The following is a 15,974-nucleotide window of genomic DNA, read 5'->3' on the forward strand; positions in this document are numbered from 1 at the left end:
GTGTGGGTCTATTGGTTATTTTCCATTATCTTCATATGCTTATTGCAGAGTACAATGCAAATTATCGTACTTCTTTCAGTTTTGTAAGTAAAAGAAACAATGCAAATACTAAAATGAAAGCACTAAAAGGTCTAGACTTGTGTGATTTTACTAAACATTTGTGAGTCTGTTTTTTTTTTCACTGGGAACTGTGAGATAGTATTTTCCACATCACAGAAATATTGGGGGTATTTGAAATGATTTATATAAAGTTCCTTATAGAGTAAGGAGTATGGAGTAGATTTTTCTTAATGGAAGCTGCTCTTTTCCTCTTCCCAAAAGCATTTTGCAGTGATGGAGATGGTTGAGAGAAAAGGGGGGCCTCCCACTGCCTTTCTTTGAGGAAGACACCCCTGTTCATTAGTATTTACAATGGAGCTGCTACCATCTTACAAAGTGCCTCCCCGGCCACCCAGTGTTTGGGAGAGTGCTTTGCCCAAACTATGTTACTGACTTAGGGGCTGAAATTCAAAAAATTTGAAATACAGCTAGTCTTACCATGAGAGTGAGCTGCAGTTCTTCTGTCATCTGGGGGGGAAAAGGTGGTAAGAAAGAACCAACTAAAGTGTAAAGAGGTGGAACCAATCCACAAGGATTTTAAAGGTGATCACAAATCATTCCTGAGCCCCAACTACTCATCCATTGCTTCGTTTCTTAAGCATAAACAGGCTCCTAACTTCTTGGGTTTCTTGCACTTAGAACTGGAAGTTTGGTAAATCCCAAAACAAGGGAAGACATGAAAGGCCTGTGTACTGTTAGTGAAAATATTCCACATAATCTCAGCCCTGAGATCCTGATGAAAAGCAGTTATGAGCAAAGAGCGCATTTCCAATTTTTGTATGTCCCTTGGGTGAATTCAGGTTATAGACCCCCAGCAGTACAGGGACAACTAGTTGGTGCTGGCTCCTGTCCTGGGTCAGTTCACCAGACTTCTCACTTGAGCCCTCACCTGGAGCTCTGGCAATCAGAGGGTTACTGAGGATCTGTAGCAGGGTCCCCCAGAAACAATAGAGAACCCACACCATTGTGTCCTGTGGTGGCCTCACTTCTGACTAAACTAAGGCAGCGAGTTTGGGTTTTGTTGGTGGTGTGTTTTTTTTTGGGCGGGGGGGGCGGGGAGGCGCATTTGAAGCCAGGCACAATATCCCAGGCTTCCTCGAAAGCCACTGTAAGACCTGAGTCAAAAAAGGAGTAAGACACCACTGTGAAACTCTTCAACCTTGGTTTAGTAAAGTTTCTCTCCGTAGGTTGGGATGGGGAGATCCGTTGATCTGTGGGGCTGGAAAGGGTGGCTGCTTGCGGCCATCCTGCAAGCGCTTGGCTGGTAGCGGTGCTGTGATGCTCTGGTACCTTCCGAGCACGGCGGTGGCTGGAGTCAAAAGGTGACCCTGAGGCCCGCATTCTCTGTGCCACCCTGCGCTGTGCGCGGGGCTCCCACAGCTGCTGCCCGCCAGTGGCGGTACCACTGCTGCCGCTCTGGCAGGTCGGCGGGTCAGCAGGGCGGGTGCAGCTGGTTAAAGAGATGGGAAGAGCGCTGTGTGGGTGGCGGTGCTTGCCTGCTCTGGGTAAGTGCTCTGCCGGCGTCAACATTGTCAACAGGGTGATCCTGGGCACCTCCCCTGCTCCCACTGACCCAGTCTGCGTCGCATCGTGGCGCTCTGCACGCGGCTCCCGCACTTGCTGCGCGTCTGGCCTGCTTCCCGCCTGTACCCGACCCCGGGCCGCGGCTCAGGCACGTTGGCTGGGGTGCAGGAGGGCAGCGGGTAGCGAAGGTGCGGTGTGTGCAGCGGCAGAGCAGGACGGCTATGGGGGCGGGGCTGTGCCTGCCCAGCTGAAGTGCTGGGAGGGACCACAACATTGTCACTCGCCCCCGCTCCCCCCACTGTCCACAGCCCAAACCGGCGCCACGCAGGATGGCGACTTTCCTGAGTGGCCGACTGCAGTTTCGCAACCTGTCTTCCTTTCAGAAGTTTGATTTCTCAGTCTTTCTGTAGTAGCTGAAGTCGGTAAGTAGCAGTTGCTGCTTCATTTGAAGCTCTGATCTTCATACTCTGTTCTAAATCAGTACAGAGTTTTATGTCTCTGTTCTTAAAATTGCCTGAGTGGCTTCGATCTCAGTGTCAGGTAGGTGTCTTTTCCTCTTTTTTGAATTCCTTCATCAGCATCTTTTATGAAGTTAAGAGATGTGTCCTGTGAAGGAAGCCACGCTGCCACCCACTTGCTCCAGGGACTGGCCTTAGCCACAGCCAAGGCCACCAAACCAGGAGGCCATTGCTTCGGGTCACGGGACTGACCTGGTCCACTCTGCCATCGAATTGCTGTGTGGACGGGGCTAACAATCACATGGCAATGAGTCACCGCGCAGGATGGCCTTGCGAGGCCTGCTCTGATCACTGGTCTAGGAGTTGATAAAGCAGAGAGCACATTTTCTGGATTTGAATATGACACCAGATTGGAAGATACGGTGGTTAGAACTGGAAAGGTTAGCAAGGACTAAGACTTGGGGCAGAATCAGTAGGAACTAAAGGAGACTTTGGACTTGGTTTGGTTTGAGGAGGGAAGATATTTGAACACGTGTGAATGTTAATGGGATGATGCATCGCAGGGGGAGAAATGGATGACGCAGAAAACAGGAATAAGGAATGCTGTCCTGAGGAAGTCTGAGGAGAAGGGGACAGAGCTACCGAGAAGGGGCAAATTTTGAAGGGAAGAGAGACACTTCCTCTAAGTTGATACGGGAAGGAGAAGAAGGCGGAAGTGCATGCAGGTGGGTTTGTGGGTTTGTTGGTGGGAAGTGGGTAGAATTTACATCTGATGGTTTCTATTTTCTCTGAGAAATGTCAGGTGACCTTGATAATCTGAGGAGGGGGAGGACTATGAGCAAAGATATCTCATTAGTCATCCAGAATCATGGGAAGACGAGCCTGCCAGTGAATCACAGCAGGACCAACCAACCAAGTGCACGGCAGACTGTGGAATTCTGTCTTCATCCTTTTCAAGAGAAAAAAAACCATGTTTTATATCAGTCCAATCTAAGACACACTTCTGAAAGTGGGATACACTCCAGTATTGTTCCAGTTTTTTAGTATCGTTTCAGAGTTTAACTGTCAGCATTGTTTTTTCTCAGTGGTCCGTAAAACAATGGGCATCTGACAATGAGTGGCGTCTTCGAGTCAGTGAAACATTATTTGATGCTCAGCTGATGCTCAGCTGCTTGTGTGACGATGTGTGAAGCCACTGCTTTCAGGGTTAGTTTTCAAAGACAAGATGGGCAGATAGCAGCTTGACAACAGCTCTCGATCCCAAAGAGGCCTGTTCGAGGCCCCTCATTTAATGTAATTCCAGCCTCATTGTGGGCCCTGTCTCCTGAGATGATCAGCCCTGCGTTACCAGAAGTGTTTCATCTGGAAACTTGGTCTGCAAGGCCAGTCTCCAAGGTCTTTTGCCAGTTTAAGACTCTAGCATAAAGTTTTCTCATGAGCTCTACTCTCATGAAACAACAGTTCAGAATTCCTTTAGCAAGGCGTCCAATATTGGATGCTTGGAAGTTGTGTCTTAGGTAGAGAGGTTGTCATTGAAGAAAGGATCCAGACAGCATACGTATCCATTCATAAAATATCATTTACCTACTATATTCCAAGCAAGGCAGTCTGTTAGGTTTGGGGGAAATAAAAATAAAACCTGGGTGTCTGACCTACAGGAGCTCACAATGTGTTATGAGACAGACAAGAAGCAGAGGGTCGTCCCAGAGGCGTTCATTCCTCTCGGCACTTGTGGAGCACACCCTGAACTACTGAGCTCACACCAAGTGTCAGGCACTTTCTAGGTCCTGGAAAAACGGCACTGATAAAATTGACTAGATTCCTGCCTCTGTAATCCTTGGGGAACAAAACTAATTGGTAATATTCCCAAGCATTATCATTTTGATGAGTTACATAGATTAAAAAAATAAGTGGAGCCTGGCCAGGTGGCTTGGAGTGTTGTCCTGTACACCAAAAGGTTGCAGGTTCAATTCCCAATCAAGGCACAAAACTAAGTTGTAGTTTCGATCCCTCGTCCGAGTGGATATGGAAGGCACCCGACCCATGTTTCTCCTTCATATTGATGTTTCTTTGTAAATATATCCTTGGATGAGGATTACAAAAATCAACTTGGGTGGGTAAAAAGAGGTGACATTTGAACTCAGATCTAACCTATGAGCTGATGGTTGCCAAAGGATTGAGGGTGGGGGAATGAGAATAAGAAAGCGATGAGGTGGTGTCGGTCCCATGCACTGTGCACTGTGGTGGCACTGGGACAGGGTAGTTGGTTGTGGAAGGCGAGGCAGTGGAGGAGACACTTGAGGACAAGGGTGAGTGAGCCAGGTGAAGCTGTGGTGAGAGATGGGCAGAGGCCACTGAGGCTGCAGTAGAGGCCAATGGAAAAGAAAAGGGGGGTGACCCAATTTCACATTAGGCTACAGCAGGATGAACAAGACAAGGTAGATCTCAACCCTGGTGAGGGTGATTCCAGAGGGGAAGACTCAGATTCCAACATGAAAGGTTGAGTGAGTAGGTAAGTGTGTGCAAAAGGAGTGTACTCAGTCTCACCTCAGGCCTTGGAGGGGAGACAGTGGGTTGAATCGTGACCGAGGACAAGGAGTTTGTCGGCAAACAGAGGTGGGAAGGTTGTCCAAGTTATAGGGCACAGCAGTCACGGGGGCCTGGAGACTGACTGTAAGGACACAAGGAAACCCGTCTGTGAGGCATCGCCTGCCTGTAATGTGTGACTCCGGGAGGGACTGGTGACCAGGCTGGAGCTGTGCTCACGAGCTCTGCTTGTTGGGTTAGGAGAGAGCTTTCCTTTTTTTAAAATTTACTTTTCACCCATAATTGACATTCAATATTATTTTACATTAGTTTCGGGTTTACAGAATAATAATTAGACAGTTTTATAATTGACAATGTGATCCCCTGGATAATTCCAGTACCCACCTGGCACCACACATAGTTATTAAAATATTTTGTGTGTGTAAAATGTTTTAATTTATTACTTTTTTCAATCAGTTTACATTTCACTATCAGTTTGTTGTAGTTTCAGATGTACAGCAAAGCGTTTAGAAAGTCAGGTACTTGACAGAGTGGTGCCCCTTCCCCTTCCAGTACCCGCCTGGCCCCACACAGTTGTCCTGATACTGCCAGCAGCATTCCCCACGCTGCAGTCTGCACCTCTGGGACTCTCCTGTCACCACGGATCTGTACCGCTCCGTCCCTTCACCTGACTCACCCAATCCCACACTCCCTCCCCTCTGACAACTGTCAATCTACTCAAGTGTTATTGACGATATTCCTTGTGCTGCACTTTACACCACTGTGACTGTTTTGTAACTACCAATCTGTACTTCTCAATCCCTCCTTTTTCATTCATCCTCCAAACCCCTCTTTCTTCCTACTATCAGTCTGTCCTCTGCATGTATGAGTCTTTTTCTGTTTTGTTTGTTTGAAACTTTTGTTATTTAGATTCCACCTATAAGTAAAATCATATGAAATCATATTTCACCTTAAAATAATGATATTGAATATCAACTATAATAGAAAATCTTTAAAAAACTGGTTCTGAGTCACCTAGAATTCAGTTTGAATGTTGGCTTTGTTACTACTTGCGCGGCCTTAGGAAAGTGCTTAACTACTCTTTGCCTAGCTCACTTATTTACAAAATGAGGAGTAATACTGCTTAATGTTAAGCCTGTGGGTGGTTATGTAAATTAGATATAATTCATATACAGTACTTAGTGAGTGCCTGGTACACATTAAACTGTGAAGAAATGGTAACTATTTTATTTTTTGAACATCTGGCCAACAGCTTAATAAACTGCCACATGACACAATGGAATGTCATACAGCTATGATGATAAAGGTCATGTGTTTGGGCTTCTGAACAATTTTTAGTGTGAACATCAAAATTGTAATAATAATGCCTATATACATACAAGATCTGTCCAGAAAAAGTCCAACCATTGCTAATATAACAAGAATGGTTTGCGCAACCTGGCAGCCAAGGAGAGTGGACTGGAATGTGCATGTATGAACAATGACAACTTCACTGTACTAGTCAGTGGGGATGGTACATGCCATTGAGTGAGCATGTGCACTGTGTGGTCATTGCATTAAAAATGAATGAGTAGTGCCCTGGCTGGTGTGGCTCAGTGGATTGAGCGCGGGCCTGCAAACCAGAGGATCGCAGTTCAATTCCCAGTCAGGGCACATGCCTGGGTTGCAGGCCAGTTCCCAGCAGGGGACCCAGGAGAGGCAACCATGCATTGATGTTTCTCTTCCTCTCTCCTTCCCTTTCCCTCTAAAGATAGAGAAATAAAATCTTTTAAAAAGAAAATGATGGAGAAGAGCAACAAATCTGCATCAGATTTTGCATTAAGCTTGATTATTTCTCTGCAGAAACTGGATGATTTAAAAGGCCAGTGATTGGCGGCTCTATCATGACAACACACCCCCTCATGCATCATGTCTTGTGCAGGGTTTTCTGGCAAAACATCAAATCACCCAGGTGACTCAGCTTCCCTACAACCCAGACTTGGTGCTCTATGATTTCTGGCTTATCCCAAAACTAGAATTATCTTTGAAAGGGAAGAGATTTCAGGCGGTTGATGAGATTCATGAAAATGCAATGGGACAGCTGATGGCGGTTGGGAGAACTGTGAGGTCCCAAGGTGCCTACTTTGAAGGGGACTGAGGCATCATTGTCCTGTGGACAATGTTTCTTGTATCTTCCTCAGTAAATGTGTCTGGTTTTCACAGTGCCCAGCTGGATACCTTTTGGGCAGATCTTGTATGTACATTATGACCACCTCGAGCCTAATAAACAGGTGCAATTGGCTGCTGAAAGTTGTAACTTCTCAAAACTTTATATATTTTAATATATTCTTGTTGATGTTTTTAAGCAGAAGAAGCCCATGCAGGGCCTAGTGTCCTGGACAAAAAAAAAAAAGCAGAGCAGGACCTCAACAGGACTGTGGGAGGGAGGAATGGGGACAGTGACCCATGGCCAGCCCAGGCCTGCTCTGTGACTTCAAGGACAGGGAGACAGGAGTGTGTCAGATGAGTCAGGGGACCATCGAATCCAGCTGGGGAAGGCAGAACAACAACAGATCAAAAGCATGGAGGCTGGAGAAAGTGGGCATGTTCCCATGCTGCAGGGCTTGGTGTGGGGGGTAAAGTGGGTTTCGGGTGACAGGACAGGGGTTAGAGGAGCCCAGCTTTGGGTCCACCCTGTGGGCAAACGGGAGCCTTTGGAGCTACACAGGGACCCTGGGGCAGGCAGCATGCCTCAACGCCAAGAATCCAGCTGCTCCTCCACTGACAGGAACACAGACGCCCACAGGAAGGGGCTCCAGGGGAGCGTCCAGTGAATCTACATGAGAAGACCCAGGACACAGGCACGGGGGGACAGAAGGTAGTCACCTGGGCGAAGGAGGGCGGGCACTGACTGGACTGCACACCACGCAGGCCACTGCCGCCTGCCCCCGGGGACCTGTCGTTCCCTGACCATGAGGAGCAGGAGGACAAGAATGATGTTCATCCAGCAGGTGGGCAAAAAGGACTCCTGCTCCCGGGACCCTTGGCCTCATGCACCTGTTTTACCTCCAGGCACCAATGAAGGCCACCATCTCAGGGCCTGGGGACCAGGAGGAGACTTAGCCCTCAGCTTCGGGTAATCAGGGGCACCAGGCCTCACGGACTCGGACACAGGACAGGCCATTCACGGCAGCCACATCCCAAAGTTGACAAGCTCCTTGTCACTGAGCTGCCACTGTGAAGCTCCTTGTCACTGAGCTGCCACTGTGACAGGGACAGGCTTTGTCCTGCTTTTCCCAGAACAGTGAGCCCCCTTCCAGAAGCGCACATTGCATCGAAGTCAAATGACCACTCCAGCGGCAGCACCTCTGCACAGCCTGGGTCCAGTGCAGAGGACTACCCACTGCCCCGCTCGGGCTGGGGCCGGGGCAACCTCAGCAGGAGCAGCCCAGCCACCCTGGGGCCTGTCACTGCCATTTGGGCCCCTGGTGAGGATGGTCACTGTTATCACCTGGTGCTATTTTTTTAAAAGATTTTAATCATTTATCCTCAGAGGGGAAGGGAAGGAAGAGAAGGAGAGAGGTAGAGAAACATCAATGTATGGTTGCCTCTTGTGAGTCCCCTGCTGGGAACTGGCCTGCAACCCAGGCATGTGCCCTGACTGGGAATGGAACTGTGACCCCTTAGTTCACAGGCCCATGCTCAGTCCACTGAGCCACACCAGCCAGGGCCACCCGGTGCTACTCTCAGTGTTAAACTTCAACAGACTCAGTTCAATGAGCTGATATTATGTGTTTTTTCCCACCCCTCGCCCCCCACTCCAAAATGTTTCTGGAATTTTCATGGATGATTTACCCAAGAACTTTATTTCTTAGATTACACAGTCCTTTAAATATCTGTTAGGAGCTATTTTTACCCAGAAAAATGAACTGAAAAAACAACCCACACACTTTTCCATGGTCGTATTCACCGACTCATTGAGACCTCTGTAGAAGAACATTTGCTCCCGAATAAAAGTGTAGAAACAGCTTTCTTATCATATAATGTTCAACTATTCTTAAAATTTTTCATTGATTTGAGAGAAAGAGAAACATTGATTTGTTGTTTTTTAATGATTGAAACCACAGAAGAAATTAGTTTTGATATTATGTAATTTAAAACTTCCTTTCTTTTTCATGTATTCTTTCTTCATGTGAGTTTTCCCAAGTTTCCCAAGATATTTCTAAAATACTCTTGAAGATAATTTTTCTAGTATATCAAGAGGCTGAAACTGTCTACACTTTGTGATTTAGAAACTTGATCTAGTGATGTGTTCATGATGTTCACAAAGTTCCTATTCCTTCCATCTCCCTTGTTCACCAACCCCCCCCCCAAAACCAACTAAACAAGCAAAAACATGGATATTTAAATACCAAACAGCAGTGGTCAGAATTATGAAAAGTTCAGTAGCATGGAAATGTCTTAAAATACTTTCTGAAAAGATACACACAGAAAAATATACCCAGCCTGGGATAGCCCCGCTCACGCTGCTTCACCACAGGTTCTTACCAGTCTGGTTGTTTTGGTTGACTTTCGCTTTAATTCCTTGGTTGTCAGAGTTTAATGCAGTTTGGTTTTCTGGCACTTCTGGTTGTTTATTGATTTTAGATCGGATGTTATCCTCCTTTTGGTTGTGCGAGGAAGCAAAGGGTTTCTATCTACGCCTCCATCTTGGCCGGAACTCTGGGTTTTTTTGTTGTTGTTGTTAATTTTTTAAATATATTTTATGGATTTTGCCTTTACAATTGTCCCAGTTTTTACCCCTTTGCCCCTCTACACCCGGTATCTCCATTCCATCCAGCAACCCTCCTCCTTAGTTCATGTCCATGAATCATGCACATAAGTTCTTTGGCTACACTTCCTCTACTGTCCTTAACACCCTCTCTGTCTATTTTGTACCTACCAATTTGCACTTCTTAATCCCTGCACCTTTTCCTCCATTCTCTCCATTCCCCCTCCAAGCTGATAGCCCTCCAAATGGTCTCCATACCTATGATTCTGTTCCTGTTCTGTTTGCTTAGTTTGTTTTTTAGATTCAATTGTTGATAGCTGTACATTTGTTGTTATTTTATTGTTCGTATTTTTTATCTTATTTATTTGAGACAAGTCCCTTTAACATTCCATGTAATAAGGGCTTGGTGATGATGAACTCCTTTAACTTGACTTTCTCTGGGAGGCAATTTATCTGCCCTTCCTTTCTAAATGATAACCTTGCTGGATAGAGTCATCTCGGATGTGGGTCCTTGCTTTTCATGACTTGGAATACTTCTTTCCAGCCCCTTCTTTCCTACAAGGTTTCTTTTGAGAAATCAGCTGATAGTCTTATGGGCACTTCTTTGTAGGTAACTATCTCTTTTTCTCTTGCTGCTTTTACAATTCTCTCCTATCTTTCATCTTGGCTAGTATAATTATGATGTGCCTTGGTGTGTGCCTCCTTACATCCAACTTCTTTGGGACTCTCTGGGATTTCTGGACTTCCTGGAAGTCTATTTCCTTTATCAGATTGGGGAAGTTCTTTTTTGTTATTTGTCCAAATAAGTTTTCAATTTCCTGGTCTTCTTCTGCTGCTTCTGGTACTCCTATGATTCAGATGTTGGAATATTTGAAGTTATCCCAGAGTTTCCTAAGCCTCTCCTCATTTTTTTCAATTCTTGTTTCTTCATTCTGTTCCAGTTGAATGTTTATTTCTTTCTTCTGGCCCAAACCACTGATTTGAGTCCCAGTTTCCTTCTTGTCACTGTTGGTTCCCTGTATATTTTCCTTTATTTCATTTTGTATAATCTTCATTTTTTCCTTTATTTTGTGACCATACTCGACCAATTCTTCAAGCATCCTGATTACCAGTGTTTTGAACTGTGCATTTGATAGATGGGCTATCTCTTCATTGCTCAGTTGTATTTTTTCTGGAGTTTTGATTTGTTCTCTCATTTGGGCCATTTTTTTGTCTTGGTACACCTGTTACATAGTAAGGGGTGGAGCCTGAGGTATTCACCAGAGGGCACAACCCACATAGCTGCCTTGTGTTGCTGTATGCAGGGGAGGGGTCTGAGAGGGAACAATGGCACTAGCTCTGCTTTCTGCTGGATTTCAGTCACTTCCCTGACTATCCACAAGCAAAGTGGGTCCTTCTGGTGCTGATTCCCAGGTAGGTAGTTTTGTGTATGTTCTAGGACCTTGTGGGTCACTCTAACGAACTCTCTTGTGAGGCTGGGAGTTTTTCCTGCCACTGAAACCCCCACTGATTTTTTCAGCCAGAGGTTTTGAGGCTTTATTTCCCTGCACCGGAACCGTGGGTCGTAAGGTCTGTCTCACTCCCCAGTTGTTCCTCCTGGCTTATGTGCACACAAATGTCAGATTTCCTGCTCCACCACCCACTGCCTCATCTGATCTGCCAGCCACTATCTTTCAATGAGTCCTCTCCACTTGGCTGCCCATCTCCACCCCTCCTCCTACTGGTCTGGATGAATGCTTTTTTTAACTCCGTGGTTGTTGGATTTCCATACAGTTCAGTTTCCTGGCAGTTCTGGTTGTTTTTTAGATTCAATTTTTGTTTTTAAATTTGTTGTTGTCCTTTTGGTTGTGTGAGGAAGCACAGTATGTCTACCTATGCCTTCATCTTTCAAATAAGTTTTCAATTTTTTGCTTTTCCTCGTTTCCTTCCAGCACCCCTATGATTCAGATGTTGGTACATTTGTAGATGTCCCAGAGGCTCCTTATTCTATTCTCCTTTAAAAAATTTTTTTTCTTCTTGCTGTTCTGATTGAATGCTTTTTTCTTCTTTATGTTCTCAATCACTGATTTGAATCTCAGCTTCATCCCCTCCATTGTTGGTTCCCAGTGGATTTTTCCTTATTTGACTTAGTGCAAATTTCATTTCTGTCTGGGTCTGTTATATGCTGTTGCCCAGTACCCAATACTTTCTTTGAGCATCCTGATAATCAGTGTTTTGAACTATGCATCTGATAGGTTACTTATCTCCATTTCATTTAGTTATTTTCCTGAAGTTTTGTTCTGTTCTTTCATTTGGGCCATATTTCTTCATCTCCTCAGTTTGGCAGCCTCCCTGCATTTGTTTCTGTGCATTAGGTAGAGCTACTTTGACTCCCTGTCTCAGTGGTGTGGTCTGTTGTAGAAAAGGCACCCATCTGGCCCTGGCTGGTGTAGCTCAGTGGATTGAGCACGGGCCTGTGAACCAAAGTGTCGCTGGTTTGATTCCCAGTCAGGGCACATGCCTGGGTTGCAGGCTATGCCCCCAGTAGTGGTGCATGAGAGGCAACCACACATTGATGTTTCACTCCCCCTCTTTCTTCCTCCCTCCCCCTCTCTCTAAAAATAAATAAATAAAGAGAGGGTAAGGGAATGAAATTAAAAATAAAATACAAAAATAAAATAAATAACATTGTTAATTTTTGTTCATTTATGTATTTATTTATTTATTTTTAAAGATTTTATTTATTTATCTTTAGAGAGGAAGGGAAGGAGAGAGGGGGAGAAGTATCAATGTGTGGTTGCTTCTTGTGCATCCCCTGCTGGGAACTGGCTTGCAACCCAGGCATGTGCCCTGACTGGGAATTGAACCATGGTTATTTGGTTTGGAGGCCTGCGCTCAAGCCATTGAGCTATACCAGCCAGGGCTGTTTATTTAACCTTAATTTCACTCCCTTACCCTCTCTCTGTTTATATATTTATTAAATGAATGAATGAATAAATAAATAAATATTTTTAGAAAAAGAAAAGGCACCCATCTGTATGAATATGGCTTCTTTAAATCCTCACTTGTCAGATTTCCATACAGCTTGATTCTCCGATGAATCTGGGTGATGTTTGTTTTGTAATTCAGTTGTAATGTTTGCTGTAGTTATGTGCAGAGGTGAAGTACTTTTACCTACTCCTCTATCTTGGCTAGAATTCTCTTAATCCGCCCACGGCTGGCCGGGTGATCTGGATGGTGGCACCTCACACACATTGTGCCACCGCACAACCTCAATTTTTCTTGATATGTCAAGCAACTCTTTGTTAGTTGTTTTGTCTTCTTTAATAAGCTCTCCATACATCAACCTCTATTGCTTCTTGAGGTATTAATTGTATTTTCAATTTCTCCCATCATTTCTCTAAACTTTTCTACAAAATTAGCTGTAGGCTTCACATCTTTTAACTGATGCTGAAGCTTCTTTACGTTGCTATGAATTTAGGCCATTGTTATTGGGTTTTTGCTCCTTCTGTTTTCCTGTTGTTAATTAATTTATTTTCCAATTTTTCCAGCATACTATTCTCAGTTCTGAAGTCACTTTTTTGGTTGTGGAGATGACATGACTGTGTTTACCTTTTCTTATGTTAATAACTTGATTTTTAAATTTTTCTGCTGTGCATGTAAAGTCCACTTTCTTAGTGCAACTTTCTGCTTCTAGATTTGAAACTGAAAAGGACGAATTCCACCTGAAGTATCAAAACAGTCATCATTCTGTGGCAGGGCTGGTGCAGCTCCCATGCAGGTCCTGGTCCTGGTGGCTGCCTCTGCCACCACAACCATTGCCAGGGAGTCATCTTTCCCTGCAGAGCCACTCGGGCACTGTAACAACCCTGCCCTGTGTTGGGCTCGGAGCCCCTGGCTCTGTGGATGATTCTCTGTGCTGTCCTGCTCCACAGAAATGTAGGACCAGGCATCAATACTGCTTTTTCTTGAGCTGTGGTTATATTTTCATCAATTCCTTTTTTCTTTCTTTTCTTTTGCTTGGGGCAAAGTTGCTGGTTTTGGTGGTGGTAGTTGTAAATGAATTGAGGCAAGATATTAAGAAGCTAAGGAAATTCCTGGGCAAGTGGAATGGGAAAACTGAGGCAAGAAAATAAAACAAGGCCAAAACAGTTTAAATGACTTAGCCAGCTGGTGAGTTGCAAGAACTTACCTCCCCTAACCAAGGATACTTGAGAGTGAATGGTTTACCTCTCCTCCTTAATCAAGAATACACAGCTTAAACCTACCTGGTCTGAAAATAGAGAACAGAGACCCAATGTTATTTGTGTCAACTAAAGCCAAGTGTTAACAGACAGCCTCATGCTGTCACAGAACAATTCGTGAGGTTCTGTTGTTCACCACCTAGAGGCATAACTCTGAAGGCAAGAGTTTGGTGAAAAGGAATGGGGTTGTTTATTTAAAGGTTATACAGTTTTTGGAATGGTGGTAGGTTTCTGCCTTAGGGCCCTGTTCCCCTTAAAACACCCAAAGACAAACAGCCCTGCCACCCTATGCCAGTTCAAGAATGTACTTGAAATCCCTTTTCCCACTCCTAAAAGTACCATGCTTTATGCAGTGCAGCCAATTACAGCAGGATTAGCCAGGCAGCTTGGCCATTTTCCAGTTGCTGTTCAGCTGGTGCTGCCATTTTCTGTGTGGAAGGGGTACAGGGGCTTGGAGCCCAGCTATGTGGTCTCTGGGAAACCTGCCAGTCTCACTCAGGAACTCAGTCTCCCTGCAGCAGACCCGGCTAACCAAGGAAGGGAAAAGAGTGCGCACCTCTACCTACACCTTCTGTTTGCATTTGCCTTTGTTTTGCGCAATGGGTCAGAAGTCTTGAACCACGCATGCTCTGTACAAGATCCCTCCTGCTGAGTAAGGAGCTGCCCAGTTGCTTCCTGCAATCTCTCCTCCAGCAGCCCCTCCCTTCACAGGGACGGCAATGAGATGATTCTCGTCAAAATTCCACCTTGGGGTTTTCTCCCTGCCCCCTGCCTTCTGTCAGGATTTGGCCTGACCCCTGTGTTACACAAGGACAGAAGAAGTCAGGAGAACAAATAACAAAAACCCTATTAAAATCCAGACAAACTCAAGATTAAAATAAAACAGTTTAACGGACCAAAGAATATTCCCAAAATCTGCTATGCATTCATTTCGATTTATCAGCATAGTTAAAAATGCACCTGGAAAGCTAATGAACATTCTGCTAAAATCCTCCCCTAAGATTTTCACCCACGGGAAAAGGATAAGCCCCCAGAACAAAGAGCCGGTGCACGGGCTTGCTCTAGAGCTCACTCCTGGCCCTTCCAATGCGTGAACTTTTTATTTCTTCCTAAATTCTAAGGGTCTTAAGGAGACTTGCAGCCAGTGAGCAGCAGCAGCTCCCCCTGGGGTTACCCCGATCCTGTCTCCAGGGCCCCCCCTTTTTTTCCTGGTTTTCAAGGGAGCCAAAAGCAGCCTGTTTTGGGCTCACTCCTTTCCTATAACTTTTCTAGGGAACCAAAGCAGCCCGCCTAAGCTCTCTCCGGTTACTTCTTCCACCTTAAGTCTTTCCTTTGTTTCACAGTCCTCGGCCTTAATAAACATATGCTCAAAATCACCTGGACTTGTGTTGTGAAATCTTTCCTACGTGAAGTAAGAGCCCACACACCACAGGCCAGCCTGAGGCAGACCTACTGTGGGCCTGGCGCCTGTCTGGTAACAGGATGGCGATAGATTTGTTGACTTGGATTTCTCACCGAGAGCTTACTTTGAAACTATAATGTTCATCTTCACTCTGCTGGTGACTGACAATTTGACTTCCTTTTTTAATCTCCCTGAACTTTTTTCCTTCCTCACCCACTTTCATTTTTCTTTGTAGTCATTTTGTACACATGTCCCAGAAACTGTGTCCTGCCCTTTTTCAGAGGCTCTTTCCTTCTGTATTTACTTAATTTTCCTCCCTATTTTTACCATGCCTCGTTACACTCAGGCATTTCTTTTGTCAGCTCTGTGAAACAGAGAGAATGTGGACTTGCATTAAAAGACTCGAGTTCCTCTTCTTATACTCATGACTTTCAGTTCTAAACCACGTGTCAGGTAGGCCTGACACTTTCTGTACATTATCTCACGGGACACACGTAACAGCTTGTAAGGATTATTCTTCCCACTTTAAAGGTGAGGAAACTGGAGTTTAGATTGATTAAGTCACCTCTGGGGCTGAAATTTTATTAAAAGATTTTATTTATTTATTTTTAGAGAAAGGGGATGGAGGGAGAAAGAGAGAGAAACATCAGTGTGAGAAACATCAATTGGTCGCCTCTTGTACCTACCCCAACTGGGACTGAACCCACAACCCAGGCATGTGCCCTGACTGGGAATTGAACCTGAGAGCTTTGGCTTTGTGAGGCAATTCCCAATCAACTGAGCCATACTGGTCAGGGCAGAGCTGAAATTTTTATCAGAATCAGCCAGACTTTAGAACCTTTGTTTTTAGGGACTAATTTATACCATTTGAACTTGAGGAAGTCACTTAACCTTATTTGATTTTTGTTGTTGAGGTGTTATATGTAAAAGTATTTGGTGAATTATCAAAACTCCATCTTTTTTAAATATAA

This window comes from Sturnira hondurensis, unplaced genomic scaffold (assembly GCF_014824575.4).
Source record: "Sturnira hondurensis isolate 20B ecotype Veracruz unplaced genomic scaffold, ASM1482457v3 Scaffold0000880, whole genome shotgun sequence".
NCBI classification, from domain to species: domain Eukaryota; kingdom Metazoa; phylum Chordata; class Mammalia; order Chiroptera; family Phyllostomidae; genus Sturnira; species Sturnira hondurensis.